Below are 13,540 nucleotides of genomic sequence, written 5' to 3'. Positions count from 1 at the left end.
TGCTAGATTTCTCTCGACCTGAAAATGGCTTCTTCGCTTTCGGTCTCGGCAGCGCTGAATAACGTTTTCTGGGAAGTCTGAGGTTTTTGCGAAGTTTTCTGCGAAATTAAAAACTCTGTACTTTTCCATCATTGATTTCATTCAAGAGGAAAATTTTACCAACTACTCTAATACGTAATTCATGAGGAATATTGGACTCAGAATTAAATGCACTAACCTTGTCTTAAGGTGGTCAAATTGTATCGCAACTCTTCACACAACTTCGAACAGCAGTTGTCACTAATGCCCCCCCTCAAACCATTATTCCACTTCACGTTTGAAGGTAAGGTACCAATTGTAATGTGGCTAATGACCACCTAACGATGCTGCCAATTCATTGATACGCGGTTTCGTATGAATGTTTAACATATGCGCGGTTTACAAAATTTTCCCCCTGAAGTTTTAAATAATTATGTAATAAGAAAAGGAAACAAACTCAAAAATCCTATTTTTATGCTACCACAGTTGCGGCGAAATTGACAGCTTTGCTTTTATACGACAAAATGCTGGTCGAATGCTGCGTTTAAAATATTCCCAGCGCATGAAATTATCACGGCGCATGTACAAAGAAAAATATTGGGTACGTATGGGGTAAAGTCGGTGGCTAATTGGGCCGCTGACCGATATATTCCGTTTCAAACCCATGAACTCTACCCTGATCATGTGAGGCGACCTGCCTGTGGGCGACCTTCATCAATGCAAACTGAGTCAATCACTGGGCGAAGTTAAATATGCATTAAATTTAAAAGTCAACGCCCAAGCCACCTCAATAAGGACGAAATTTGTATTTTGGAATCTCTATAATACAATGCTTGATCATTACGGCATAAATTTTGTACGAGAATTTGCTTCTACGCTTGAAGGGAACTAAATGCTTCTGGTCCTTGCACCAATCATTTTTGAGAATCTCTTCTCATTAAGACCAATATAAAATAGTATTTAGCGGTCATTTTCATAACTTAAGAGTTTTACTGTGAAAATTTGAAGTAATTTATACACACATTTAAAATAAAACAAACTGTCAAAATAATATACAGAATAACCCGCTTACAATGCAGAATATCTGTTAAAAAAACGTCCAAGAATGTTTGAGAACCTCAAACGTCCTAGCTCTGCCCTGAATGACTGATTTTCGCAAGTCTGTGGCTTAGTCTGGAATGTACTCTACCCTCACCTATGCAAACCAAGTTCAACCACTTAGCGAGAGTGGAGGTATATACAGGGTGGAGGAAAACTGTAAAGAAATTTTAACCCTGGATAGCTGATAACAGCAGGAGCCCAAATTACTAACGATGTTTACGTCGAAAACGCACCATGAAGAAAGTTTTAGCCAAGCGCTCAGATAATCCGCGAGTTTGCCCTGTTGCCGGATGCTATGTACAAAGACAAAGGCAAATGCACGCAATCCATTCAAAGTCATGGGTTGTATAGAGCATCCGGCAACAGGAAAAATTCGCGGCCAATCGGAGCGTTTGGCTCAAAGTTTCTGTAGTTAAAATATGATCTGTTTTCGATCACCTAAACATCATGAGGAATGCTTTTTTCTATACCGATATCAGATATTCAGGGTTAAAATTTCGTGATTTTTCTCCACCCTGTATATTTAAAAACTCAAGTATTTACGCCCGTGCTACCAGAGTAAGGTCAAAAATAGCGTGTTTGGCAATACTATGATATAATAATAATGCTACAATATTGAACATTGCGGTATTCACACGAGAAAAAGGTCCTACAAGCCCGAGCAGCGAAATTTAATGCCCGTGGTCCCTGCACCTACATCCCATGCGCTGTCACCCATTCCTCCGTTCCTCGCTTATCTCCTGCACCCTCTCCCTCCGCCCTTCCTCAACTAACTCCCTGCCCTCTCCCCCCTTCTCCTGCTCAACATCCTCCGCTTCCTCAATCCTCCTCCCTCTTACCCCACCCACTCGCCGAGGTTGGAATTTTTCTCCCACTTCCTTATCTCTGCGAAACGTGCTATGACTGCGGCCAAAATGTTGGACATAAAAAAACGACGAAGGAAAATAAAAGTATCTCAAGTGTTATAGGACTCAGGGAGAGCAAGAGAGCAAGCATACAGCAGCAGAAGAACATGTACGACTGAAAGAAAGGAAGTTTTAGGAATAACTTAATAACTCAGTTTCCTCGTTCACCATATATTTTAAGAGTATAATGTAAAACAAAAATGGCAATTTTCCACACATTTATTTAATAATGTAAGACGCGTTCCGGCTGTCAGGTCATTCTTAAGTACAAGTAACTATTGTACTAAGTATTTGTAAGTAATTATACCTGAGAATGACCTGACGGTCCAAACGCGCCGTAAATTATTGAATAAAGTGTAAAATTGTCCCCCCTTTTTTCATTAAATCACGATGTCATTCCTTTACATCTTCTCTACCTCAGTTACTTTTATTTCAATATGCATTTAGAAATATATATAAGAAACTGCACGGTTTGTTTTCATGATTAATTATCTATGAGGGCGGCTGAACCGATAACATTACCCATGAAATAAATAATTAGGAGATTTGCTTGACAACGCAGGGGTATGTTTGGACTAAATTACAAAATAGTTCATCTAATAGGAGAGCTTCGCCATTGCTAATTGCTTCGCTATTCCTTATCTTAAATTCGTGGGAATAGTTAAAATTCGCAAAAATTGCTCCGAAAGCAGGTAACCATAAAAACATAGGCGTTACGAAACGTATTATATTAGAAAATATGAGGAACGCTAGCTGAGGCGAGCGGAAATAGGTATAGCTACTAATCGATTCTCCTTTGCAGAGGATACAAAAACTCACAAAGAAATGTGTCGCTAAAGTAAGTAGGAAGAGATCATGAAAATTAATTTGCAACATACGAAAACTATCTTTTTTATTATTATTCCATAACTGTAATTTTAAGCTATAAACAACATAAAGAACCTAAAATCTACTAATGCAGTGACCGAGAACACTTTCCAGGGAATATTTACCCTAGCGACATCGTAACCTGGTTGTAAAGGTATTTTCACATTCTATATTACGAGTGGAACGTGGAACGCTGTTTCTTAAATTGTACTTAAATTCTTAAATAGTACTTAAATTGAATTATGCAGCGGAATAAATGACTAACGTTCAATGCTTCTTTCTCCAAACAAAAACAATCCATCGATAGATGAGAAGTTTGGTGACATTTTCCGAAACAAAAGTAGACAAAATAATACTAAAATACTAAATAAATACAATTAGGGGTCTTGTAAACAATTTGGTTACAAGATTTTCTTCCAAAAGTGATTGAAGCTATTTTTCCCACCAATGAAATAACCCATTCATTTCCCTAAGACGGTTAACTATTAGCACTATCTTCGAAACTGGCCAAATCTCTTCATCATTCAGAAAACGGATGTGCCCCTTCAAACTGGGAGAGTTATATACATAATCAATATTTAGTATAAATTCAAAGTGACACAATTTTTAAAATACTAATCCATACTATCTCCATTTTTATATTTTATATGCAAAAAATATATATTTTCCATGTATAAAATGTATTTTCCTCTAGAACGGGGAGAACTGCCCAGTAATTGTTGAATTCAAACGACCGAGGTTTAGGACAAGGTAAGCTCTAACTTCACCTTTCTCAGCCAAACTCCGGGTTGAATCACTACTTGACTGATGCATTTTTCCGCATACTTAACTGACTATAAATTCGCGAGAATTATTGCTGATGAAAGAAGTTACGCAGTCAAGAAGGGGTTTTGGAGGTGATCCCTCAACCTACTCTTCATGACAAATGGGCTTCCGATCTAGGACTTTTTTAAACAATTTCCGATTATGGAAGAATAGCGGTTTTCATGAAATAAGTATTATAAGTAGAATAAAAGTTACTTCCAGCATTAATTGAATGTCTTCATTTTTTAATCTTTACAATTGCTTTCATGAAAAATCTCTCAAGTGCAGTGATCATGACAAGAGGACAATATCAACAAGTATAAGATTCCAAAGAAAAGAGAGGGATGTGAAGGACTGAAAGAGAAATATCCAAAAGCGCGGTTAGACCGACAAAGTTTTCACTTAAAAAATGAGAAGACAGGGGATTTATAGGTTAATATAGAGATATGTTTGGACCAAACTCCAAAAAGCTCATTTGGTGGTGAGAGCTTCTCCAAATTCATGTATTTAATTCACGCGAACGGTGGAAATTGACTGAATTTTTCTTAATTTTTTAAATCAATTATCACCGAAACACCACAAATGTGGCCCTATACGACGGAGAATATTTAGAAATTAACAATGAACAATCACAAAAATCATCAGTCCATATTCCATCGGTTAATGTAAGTTTACATCATCCGTTTGACGAGTTGCCACGGCATGACCCCTTCCCTAACTGGTAGCAAATAGGTGCTACCTTCCCATACGGGACTCGAACCTGCGATCTGCGGTTTAGTATGCGAAAAATCTACCTCGTCGCCATAGAAACCAACTATGGTTGAAAAATATATTAATCGTCTAAAAAAAAGAAAGGTATTCCCTCCAGAATCGTATTCTGACAACGCCACAGGCGTGAAGTAGGGTAGTCATAGTCTGCTGTGTCTCATTGTATTCTAGCGGCTGATTTCATGGGCGAGAGACAATCAGTGACAAAGGGAGGGAGAGTGGAGGACACGGTGTTATCGAAGAGGTGACCTTGGGGCTTCGAGAGCGTTCCCCCAAACCGACAGGCTATCTCCGTGAATGAGTAGTGACGGGCGTGCCATCCAATCCAAACGAGACTCCCTCTCGCTCTCTTCCCGGCTGAAAATTTGCGATTCTCCTCGTCCGCGATAGCAGGGGATTGACACGGCGAGATCAACAAACAGTGGAAAAGAAATTTTAGCCAATGCTTTCGCGATGCAACTTTGATATTTTTTTCAAATCGAATTATTTACGAGGCATATTCACAAAGTGAGGACCATTTGGTCAAAGGAAAAAAATATGCTCATATGTATGAAACACATTTTATAAGCACTTTTAGCTGGCTACAGACCTACTTTATTTCTTTACATGATCGCCGTTCACTTCTAACTAATTTCCGTACCGCTGCACCAGCTTCTTTAACCCCTCTGCATAGAAGATCGCTGTAACAGCCGGCTGTGCAAGAAAAGGAAACAGTCGCTAGGTGCAAGGTACGGTGGCTGGTCAAGGAGTTCCCAACGAAAATCTTGAATATTTTATTGGTTTTGACAGCAATGTGAGCCTGTGGCTTAGTCCAATTAGTTTAATCTTCAGGCGGCGAGCTTCTATGAAGAGGGCTTTCATAACATTATGTTTTTTTCCGGAGACCAAACGGCCCTTACTGCCTCGTATATCGAATAACCGAATCGAATACTAATTTACGTACTCAGACCCGAAATCGCAGTTATGAGTAAAAATTCTGTAATAAAAGGGGAGGGGGAAGATTAGTTTTAAAAAATCATCCGCATTCAGCAAGTTTCTCATAAGGGATTTTAGGAAATGCTTTTGATGCAACTTTGATTGCTTTTTCACCAAACGAATAATTCATATCCAATAATTGAATAGAATACTAATTTGTATAGTCAGACCCGAAACCGTTGTCCAGTGTGACAAAAAAAAACCAAAAAAACTCGAAGGTTAGGACACTTTTTTCATGAGTTGGTGACTTCATTTGACATATTTTTTTAATTATATACTGGCACGGTAGCATTAAAAGTGCATTTAAGGCCTTATTGTGTGTTGAGGAGGGAATTTAGCATGGGAGGGGGTCAGTACTCGTAAGATTCGCAAAACGAATCATGTTGATGATCATCATGTCAATCAATCTTAGTTCTCCGTATATATATATATATATACATCTAAAAGTATTTGAGAAACGAATGAAAGTAAGGAACTGCTGGATTGGATTTTGGGTGTCTTTCACATTCTGCAAAAGGTGAAGGCGACGTTTCTCCTACAATGCTGCAGGCGTGTTCACAGAACAAGTTGATGTGAAGATGACTTCGAGTACAAAATACAGAAATTCCCCGCTCTACCATGGGTTGATGATGGATTCGACATACGATACAAACTGATTCGAGCGCTTTGACGCCATGTTAGAGGAGTCGGCATCGACACGATTAAAATCAGTGGCGGATACATGTGGGGAGGGCAAGGGGCGTGCGCATTGCCTAACATTGCAAAACCACAATAATTCCTTTTTTATACCATAAGATGGCATTGTCTTGTATGAGCGTATTATCAATATAAATAAAACTTCTTAAAACTTTACATGTTACTTAATTAGTTGTACGACGCTGTATTAACACGACAAAAGTAATTGTAGCTCAAGATATCTTTTGCGCCCCACCCTTGAGTTTTTTCTGTATCCGCCACTGATTAAAACGCGGACGAAATCTGTAAATCAACCCAGTCGTTCACGTTCAGAAATTATAAGAAAAATTTTCTCCAGCGTTACTCAAGAAATCCTCTTCACAACCTAAAAGAAAAGCACGAGTTAACTATATTTCATACTAAGTTATGGGGCAAGTAAACCCACCCATACTTTAGAGCATGACCCCGAGAATGGCATTAAGTACCAAAACCTGTGTGGCTTGGATTTCTATTTGAAGTGTGAAATCTTAAAATAATTACTTCCGTTTTGAGCAGAGCGCAGGATAAAAGAAGTAAGTCCGTATCTGTGCGGTTCAAAAGAAATATTTTCCGCCTATGTGGTCAAAAAAAGGCATGTCATCATAGTCCACGTCCATCGTGATTGAAAGCAGCATAAGGGTACATAGAACGTGGAAAATTCAATCCCTAAAATTTTAACTTCATACTATTTCCAAATCGCCTTAGCGACATTTCATGTAACTAAAATAATCTGACTATAATTTAAGCTTTCATTCGGTAATAACTGAAAAAGGGAGACGTGCACACATTTTATTTTTATTGTGATTTTTTAGTCATAACGTGCATTACATGAACCAGTTTTTTCACCAAAATGACGCAAATTTTACAACCAACCAAAATTTTTCCTAGCCTTGACAATTACCGCCATAAGAGCCTATGGATAACCTGGTATTCCAAAATAAATTCCTGATAACTAGGAATGGAAGCCCATTTTTTTTAAGGCCGTCAGTTGATCAAGTAGAGTTAAAAGAGTACATTTTGATTTTTTTTATGAAAATGACATATACTTCTTTTTTCGCACCGACAGCTTGAAATCAATCATTTGGCTGCCAGCCATTCGGAGAAAGGAAGAGGAGAAGCCCTTTTACCCGGGTTGGCGGCGCACGTGAGAGCTCAAATTGCGACCATTTGCCATGACGGCTGAGGCGTGCCTCGGTGCTCATGCGGGCCCGGGAGAAGAAGAAGAAACCACGGCGGATGTTGACCCCGGCGAACTCTGCATCGCTCGCCGCCTCCGCCCACGCAGCATCGCCACGGACATTTTTCCACGGCGCTGAATGCACCGTCACTTTTAAAACCATATCCGCGAACGCATTGGATGCTTGCTCAAAGAAAGATGCCACAATGCGATCAATGTCGCGAAATGACTACACCGCACGAAGGCCATCTGTGCATTTCATACGCTGCCCTCGTGACTTCCTCATCGGCTTTGGATGGAGATATGGCAGAGAGTGATACCGAATGCACAAAACACGCGCTCTAGATGTAGATGATTAATGTGAATAAATGAACGGTTTTGCAGTGCGTCACTAAATGGAAGTAACTCGTAAAAAGAGTAGAAAACCTTACTCCAACAGACGCAAATAGTGAGCGAGTATTCCACATACAAACTTTTCCTTTTATCTTTTACACCCTTAATCATGAAAATTTGAGATAATAAAGTCACCATAGAAGGTGGTTTTACGTGGTTGTAGTTAGGTCGTAAGTGTATTGAAGGTATAAAAATACTAACTAAAGGAATGTAGCCACAATCAAGGTAGCATTGGAGTATCAATGAATTCAAAATCATCCCACTCCATATTACCTTTACGCCAATAATAACCTTATTACTTCATTATAGCGAGGAACTACTTTCCTCCCAAAATTCATATTATACATATAATATACAGTACATGGTTATCTCATGAGTTTATCATGAGTAAGTGAGCACTTTTACTTCCGCAACAACCAAGTTACACAAATAAGAAAACGAACCGACAAAATATCTTTTAACTCTCGAGTTAACAATACAATATGTTTGAGAGATAAAAAATGCCTATTAATAAAAGTCGTCATTACATGAACTTGCTTAGGTGTCCTTAGAGCACGGACACTTTACATCAAATTTAATAAATTATTTTAAAAAATCTGAATGTTCAAATGCAGACTGATGATACATCACTTTTTGTGGCTAAAACCTAAAATTTTTAGATTCACTTTTTAATAAACCCATAATAACGAAAAAGAAAATGTGATGTCACCAATGAAAAAAGAAGTCTCGTCTGAGGAATCTCAACAACTGTAACGTGATTCATAGATTCGGAAACACGAATGGTACTGCGCAAAAACTAAAAATTTACTAATATTTTCAATAATTTGGGATATTGTTCAATGTATTGTGATCGTGAGGATAATCATTCGGGCAAAAGTCACACAATGAACTCGGCCGTACCCTACGTCATCACAGGTACAGTGCTGACGCGTACGCGGGAAAATCAAGCGCTCAAAACATGCCCCAGCACCGCCGTGCGCAGGGTCTTATGCGCAGGTTTCAGTTGGCGTCCCCTCCCCCGCAAATCAAGTGCAGACCCTATCGATCTGGACGGACGCAGCGAGCCGTAATGGAATATGATTCGAATGTCTTCCTCGGAGAGGTGCAGCAATTCAATTTGTAACCGCCGTCAAATGGGGAGGACGAAAGTCGACATTATCTCTGAAAGAAATCCGCGCGAAGGAGAAGGACGTAAGAACGAGAGGCAGTAGGAGGAGGAAAAGAAGAGCCACCTACCGAGGATCCTACAACAACCAGACACCGAGCAATTTCTTACCTTCCCCACTTGTGATTACCATATTTCTTTCCGCGCAAGCAAGTGAGGGAGGTTGGGAAGAGAGGGGCAAGGGAGAAACCAATTTTTCTCGTGCCACTCGTAATTTATGACGGCGATCGTCATTCTCCAGACATGACAATGAAGGGACCAGCTCAACGAACTTTTTATTGAAAAAAAAAGTGGCAATCTACATCTCTCATTGTGAGGGGCGATTGTTTGGAATGGCTGAACGGCCATCTCGATGAGAGGAAGAGGATGGGGATTTGGGGATGCCATGTTCGCGCGATCCTAATAAGTTACAATGTAAACAAGCGACGCGCATCGACAAGCAGTTAATATAGCAATGACATCATCCGGAAGTCAATCGAAATAGTGCTTCAAAAGTTGAACAAATGGAAATTTAGTTCCATGATACGAACGTTCTTCTAAAGAGACGAAGATCATTTCAACTTCAAAATATGTTCCTCTCATCATCCTCTGACCAATGCTTTTGAAAGTATGACTTTTCAGCTTTACGAGTTATGATGATTGTACCCTAAAGTAATCCAGGTAGTGATTTCATTTAGAAGGTATTATTTATTGGCTACAAACGCGTCACGAATGGATTATAGTAAGTAAAGAACACTTTTCTAATTAGACGGGGTAAATTTTCCCTTCGAATTACCTTCTTCTCATTGTCTTCAATCGAATACCGTTGGAAAAAGTCGTGCTTTCTAAGGAATAATATGCTTCAGGGATGGATTTAAAAAATCCGCAAAATTCCTTTGGATCTTAAGGCTTAACTTGTCTAAGCGCAGTGGAGATAGAAATTAGAATACACAAAAGGAAATTTTTGGTAGAACACGAAATAGGTACTAATGGAAGAGGTGTGGTGAAAATATTATAAAGGTACCTTACAACACTAACTTTTTTGTGATTTGCTCATTGAATCCCGCGACATGTGTCAAATTTTCTACTTTCACCTTCTGGCAGGACAAAGTCTGAAAAAAAATATTTATGATTTGATCTGAATGCTACGATGTAAAACTTCGACATAAAACGTCAAAGAATACCATAAGTGAGAAAATTGCTTTTCAAGTATACATAAAACATAACAAAAATATAGGTACTTTTGTCTAAGAAAAGTCGTGGCAGAACTTGAATGTCTCACTCGTTTTATTTAATGTACCAAGTCATAATTACTATTTAACCATATAAATTGACTAAAACTATTTAATATCACGGCAGCAATAAACCTGTGGATGAATGAAGCATCTGGAATTCACGATATTCCAGCAGAGCTAATTCAAAATGCAGGAGAAAATACGTTTAACCAGCTGTAGAAAACTAAACTAGCAGGTTAAAAGAAAATCCTTTTATAATATAATTATCTAGCTTCCGAAGTCCTTGGGTAACCATTAAGTTGAACCAGATATTCGAGAGAAATAAATTATTTGAAAAAGTACATGTGGAACAGCTAAAGAGTATTTGGATGATCTCTGGTGAGAAATTCGATCACACAGAAGTGTCGCGATGAAGTAAAAAGAAGGACTGGCGCTTTAATTGATAAGAGTACTAAATTATTATTTCTAAAGTACTAAATTTATAAATGCCCATTTCATCCCATCTTAAACTTATTCAATGCAGATATGTTGGTCTTTAAGTCGTTGAAGAGTTATCAGCAGGCACGTGGCCAAAACTTCGCTTCGGGGAGAGCTTGAGTGGTACGCAGGTTGCTTGTAATCAATACGGACACATCGGAAAAGCATATATTTCATTAAATCAGTTATACATTTCTTTTGCATAATTCTTAAAGTCAAATTCATCGTTAGCTATTGGTAGACACTACGAAATGATACAGTGGAAACGAGACTCCAGGGTGGGCTCTCAAGGTTACACTCCTGGGGCAGGTTCTATAAGCGCGAGCTTTTCAGACCTGCACCCAGAAGGGGAGAGGACGGGAAGGAGAAAAGAAGGAGGCGCCGCCGCGATAGGAGCCCGACGACGCCTCCTGGGAGTGGATAGGGAAGGTAGGGAAAGGACGAGGAATCCCGCACCGTCACAGAGGCGGGCGGGTCCTACCATCAGCGAAACCGGGCAAAGCCATTAATGTTCTAACGATCTTGGAGGACCATTCTATGAGGAAGAAGGATCCGACGATCAAATCGTTAGATTACGAAATTATACAATCGAATAATCGAGGGTCATAGGACAAATGCCCCTTAGTTATTAGTCGCAACAAGGGAAGATATTCCCTTGTTGCGACTAATAACCTCCCGGTACGTGCCTGACTTTCACGCGATCCGCTTCCGGCCAACTACGGGAGGTATTTTGAATGGTGTTTTTTCTTTCAATTACCCATACATTGTAAAATTGCTAGAAACTTTAGATTTATTAATATATTAATACAAGATTTAATTACCACATTTTACAATATTTTCGATATTTTTGCGTTCATTCCAGGACAAATTATGGGACGATAAGTTGTTTTGAACGAGACTGGGAGGGAGGGGATGATGGGAGATGCTTTTTCTGGCTCTGTTCGCGGAGGGGATGGGGGAGATGTATGAAAGTTCGTATGGATAGTATGAAAAGGGATTGGAGGGGAGGGGGTTGGGAGGGGGAGCACTGCGACGGATTGTCGAAGTTTGTTTGAAACCACCCCGACGAGGGGAGTTGAAACTTGGTGACCAAGTGGGCAGAGAGAGGGAAAGAGAGAGGGTATGAGGGGGCGGGGGTGGATTTTTGGGGGAGATAAGGGTGTTTGAAGGAGGGGGATAGGATAAGGGGGTAGGGTTTTGGGGGGGTGGGGTCTGCACGGTGGTGCTGAACCCCCGGATCCCGCTTGGTGTAAATTCTGGCGCATTCTGGATTCTGTTTTATCGTGGCAACGGTGGAACGAACGGCCAGCATACCATTATCTTGATTCTAATTGATTTCCGCTCCCCCCTGTTGTGCGCTTCCCAAGCGTACATGGATTTACGCTTTGTTTGAATGCCAGCTCGGAGAGGGCAAAGTCACAATCCCGAATATAACCTTGATGGTAGGTGTAGGGACTTTTTGGATTACCGGTATTTTGGAAGGATAAACTCAATGATTTATCCACGCAATCTCATTTAACGCTAACCCGTTAGCAACATATCTTCATCAGACATGCCAGAGCTTGCTATAATGATGTGCTATCCCATCGAAATAGGTTAGGTTGAGTAAAATCAAGGTGAAAATTACTAAGTTTTTCTTTCAACACTTCGAACAATTATTGGAGAGCGGTAGTTATAACATTTTTAATTTATTTCAAAACGATCGATAATTTAATAAGGCTTTGGTTCCAGTCACATAAACATTGAAATTAATCATGCATCTTATATTAAAAGGTTCTTTTGAAAATTTTTCAAAATAAGTTCGCAAACGTGTTCTTTACTCAGCCTCTCCGTCTAAGGCATTTTCCAAATCGTTAAATGACTCTGTCATTTGTCTTATCACCCAAACGTTACAGGAAAATGTGTACTAAAATTAAGCGGTATTAACTGTTCCATATAGATTAGCATGGGTAGCTACCATAGTTTCTTTAGTGATTAACGGCAGAATAAATAGAGAAAAATGTCACTGTAGGATTTGAATGAAGAAAAGTAAGCTTAAGATTTTATATAGGCAATTATGAGCCAAGGATATAATCAATTATATCACTCTTTATGAGAATATCCAGTCAAAGGCGAGGTTGCCTATAATTACCACTGAGAATAGAGAAGTAATAAATTACAATTTTTCGCCGAGAGATTTCGCACAGCATGCAGTGTAGGTCAACATTTTTGTAGAGAGAATTCTGAATCAGATTTTGAAGATGAAATCAATGTGCTTGGTATAAAAGTGGGGTTAAATGTACCTACTCCATAGGTGCATGCTTCGAAAAAGTATTCTTTGCACTTGAATGTTAAACATTCATTCTCCTGAATAAACTATCCAACCTTTCAGATCCTCTCTAATATCTCCTCTTCCCTCATATTACTACGCTTGGTAGACTCCATCGTCTGTTCCTCATGTTTTGCACTTGCGGCTAAAGGCATCCTGGAATGCATTGACGTTCAAACACAACTCTAACAGTTCAACCACCGTAACCAGTCCAGCTCTGAGATGCCTGATCTGACTCCAGAGTGGATTTAAAGTTCTCTACACTCCAGAGTTCGTAAACACTACGACCCATTGATTGCACAGTTGAGTTCACCCAGTATTTCAAAGTCGAGTTCAGGAAGTATTGCCGCAAATACAAAGAAGGAATTAAAGCTATTGCATGACTTACATGTGAGAATGATATCCACTCACGGACAATGGCGGATTTAGAGGGGTCATGACCCCCAAAAATTTTATCAAAAGTTTTAATTTTTATTAGTTTAATGGTGTTAGTATCCTTCTAAAGGAGTACAGGGAGTGTATAGGTAAATGCATGGTTAAAAGCACCAAAATTTCCTGTTTCATGAAACAGTAATATTTTATAATTATTTTAAACTTCAAGTAGTCAATTTATTTCTTCTTTATTATTAAATTTCTTCGATGTCTAAAATTTTC

Source organism: Ischnura elegans, chromosome 5 (genome assembly GCF_921293095.1).
Source record: "Ischnura elegans chromosome 5, ioIscEleg1.1, whole genome shotgun sequence".
NCBI lineage: Eukaryota > Metazoa > Arthropoda > Insecta > Odonata > Coenagrionidae > Ischnura > Ischnura elegans.
Note: the sequence above shows the minus strand (reverse complement) of the source record.